The following is a 3,582-nucleotide window of genomic DNA, read 5'->3' on the forward strand; positions in this document are numbered from 1 at the left end:
TATCACTTTGACTTCTTACAGGTAGTCCTTAAAGGAGCATGTGCTCAATGTAGATACACATTCTTACTTGTTAAGGTAAAATGTTATTTGGCTTTAAGACAACAAAGTATATTTTTGGCCTAAGGTTTAAAGATTATTTTAGGGCAATTGTTTCAGGGCTTCATCCAGCCTCCATGGCTCCAGAAAGGCAGGAGTTCCTGAGATTTTGAAATTCCATTCTGCATCTCCCGCTTTTGAGAAGGACTCATCAAAATCTGTAATGTCATACCACTCACGATGTCAACAGCATTCTTCACAGAAATGGGAAAACCAATTCTTAACTTTGTATGGCTTGGCAAGAAGCCCCTAATAGATAAAGTGATGTTGAAAGAGAAGAATGAAGTAGGAGGACTCACACTTTCTGGTTTTAAAATATACTATACCACTACAATAGATAAAACAGCCTGGTGCTGGTATAAAAATAGATACATAAGCCAACAGAATGGAGTTGGGATTCCAGAAATAAACTCATACATCTCTGGTCAACTGATGTTCGACAAGTGCTAAATTCATTTGATGGGGAAAGAAGAGTCTCTTTAATTAAGGGTCTTGGGAACGCTGGATTTCCATATGCAGAAAAATGAAATCCGATCCAAGTCTCATGTTACTGCTTTTAGGTTCCATCAAGTTGGTTCCGACTCCTGGGGCCCCTCATCCAACAGAACAGAACACCGTCAAACCCTGTGCCAAGCTCACAATAGTGGTGGCGATCAAGCCCATCTTTGCAGCCATTCATCTTGTTGAGAGTCTTCCTCTTCCTCATGGCCTCTCGACTTCACTAGGCATGGTTTTCTTTCCCAGAGACTGTTTTTTCCTGCTAACCTGTCCAAAAGTACAGGAGACGAAGTCTCAGCATCCTTACTCCTAAGCAGGATTCTGGCTGTAGTATTTCCAAGACAGATTCGTTTGTTCATTTGGAAAGCTATAGTACTTGCAACATGCTTCGCCAGCACCACAATTCAAGGGGGTCAATTCCTCTTTGGTCTTCTTTATTCAATGACAAACTTTGACACCCACAGGTGGTTATTGAAAATAAGTGATGGCTTGGCTCAAGTGCACCTTAGTACTAAAAGTAACATCCTTGCTTTTCACCAGGTTAAAGAGGTCTGTGCAACAGATTTACCCAATCCAATGTGTCCTTGATCTCTTGACTGCAGCTTCTATGAGAATGGATTGGAAAGCCAAGCAAGATGAAATCACTATATCGAGCCTTTCCAAAGAACAACAACAAAAAAAACGGATTAAGAACCTAAGTATGAAAACTAAAACCAACTTCTTAGAACAAAATTCAGGACAGCATATTTGGGCCTCCCTTTTAACAATGAATTATTTAATACAATAACAAAAGGAAAAATAGCTGATGGCAAAATAACAAGATGGGATCTCATAAAGATGAAAAGATTGTGCTTATCAAAAGTCTTTACCAAAACACATGAAAGGACAAGTTACTGACTGGGAAAATATCTTTGTAAACCATATAGTCAATAACCATATATTCAATTTTGTATACATTTTGGTATACAAAACCTGGGCAAGCTAACAGCAAAAAAACAAACCCACTCATAAAATGAGCAAAGAACTTGAATAAGCACCTAAGCTTTCAAAGGGAATTTCCCTCTACCAGAGGATTAGGAACAAAACCAGCTCTCCTGTGGACCCAGGTACCCTTTACTTATTAGGAATCAGGGTCAATGTGTACAGGAACCCTTTTCCTAATTGAATATGCAGTTTCCAAAGATATTCTCCCAAGTAATAACTTGTCTTTTTATAGTATATAAGAAAGAAAACTTTGATCGGCCAGAACAATAGTCATGGAGTTACAAAATACAGTAGGATTTAATTCAAAAGTAGGACATACATACTTTTTAGAGGATAGGCACATGTGTGTCCTTTAAAAAATAAGAAGTCAATGTCCTAAACGGATTCATGAGAAGATGGCTGAACCGGCCGCGTCATTGTTGCTGAGCAGGTGCTGAGGAGTTGGTTCTGACTCAGCGCCTCTAAGGACCAGAGAATGCAGCCCTGCTTGGTCCAGCGCCACTCTCACATTTGTGATGCTTGGGCTTTCTTCTTTTTCAAAAGTAGTATCATATCATGCAATTCAATAATTCAATCATATTGAGAAGAGTCGTGCAATCACCACCACAATCAATTTGAGAAGATTTTCTTCTTTCTTGTCGTCATTGTTGTTAGCTCCCCATTTTCCCTTAACATCCCTGCTCTGCTCCTGGGCAGTTATTAATCCACTTACTATCTCTATAGATTTACCTGTCCCGGAGTTCATACACAGAAAACATATAAAACAAGAACCACACCAACAAAAATCCCCAAAACAATGACAAAATAAAACAGAAAAACTACAATAGAAAAAGCAGAAAATATTAAAAACTGGAACTCACTTAAAATGGGTCAAAGGGAGATCAAATGATATGGTGTTATATTTTAACCTAACTAAAGCTGCCATTATTGACTTGACAATGCTCTCTGTCTGATAGCAAGGCTGTTCACATCCCTGCACTATGGTCAGATGGGATTCACTGGAGACTTAATCCACGATGGTATCAGAACCTCCTTCTTTGTTACCGATACTTTACCAAACATGGTGCCCTTTTCTAGGAATTGGTCTCTACTGATAACATGTGCAAATACGTGAGACGCAGTCTCAACCATGCTTGCATCTAAGGAGCATTCTGGCTGTACTGCGTTCAAGACAGATCTGTTTGTCTTTCTAGCAGGCCGTAACTCTGGCACTCTTGACCAGCACCGTAATTCAAGCGCATAAGTTCTTCAGACTTCCTTATTTGTTGTCCAGCTCTCACACCCACAGGAGCCTATTGAAAATACCCAGCAGAACCACTACATTGTTACAACCTGAAAGTGTATTCTTGAGGAAATGGTTCAGAACATCAAAAGGATTTGCTCCTGGGAAACAAGATTTTTTTCGTGTATAAATCTTTTTACTAGTAGTTGACTTTTCAATACTGTTTATGCATTGTTTTGATTAAAAATAAAACTTAATTTACAAATAGAGGGGATTTATTTCTTTTGTAAAGCTAGTAAGCAGTTTGATGACATTTGATAACTAGTTCTTATCCTGAAAATTGAAATCTGGGGACAATTAAAAAAGTGGAATATGCTGTAATAAAAATAAGCTTTTGAAGATATTGCTTAAAGTATATAATTGTACCCCACTTAATTTTATTTAGGGGGAAAGGGACATTTATAATCTTTTCAAATTTGGAAAATTTTTTAAGATCTTTGATTATAATCACCTTTTTATTTCAGGGAGTGCTGTTTATAAAGCCAAGCCTTTAAATTATATATCCACCTATAGGTTTTACCTCATCTCATAGAGAACTTACAGGGGAGGGTAAAATTGCCCCTCTGGGTCTCCAATACTGTAATCCTTTATACGAGTTGAAAACCTCATCTTTCTCCTTTGGAGTGGCTAGTCGTTTCGAACTGATGACTTTGTGGTTAGCAACCCAACTTGTATTCACTACTCCACCAGCGCTCACTGACAGCAAGACAACAAACTGACTG

Source organism: Echinops telfairi, unplaced genomic scaffold (genome assembly GCF_000313985.2).
Source record: "Echinops telfairi isolate 266 unplaced genomic scaffold, ASM31398v2 ScPeMD7_1;HRSCAF=3_0, whole genome shotgun sequence".
Taxonomy (NCBI): domain Eukaryota; kingdom Metazoa; phylum Chordata; class Mammalia; order Afrosoricida; family Tenrecidae; genus Echinops; species Echinops telfairi.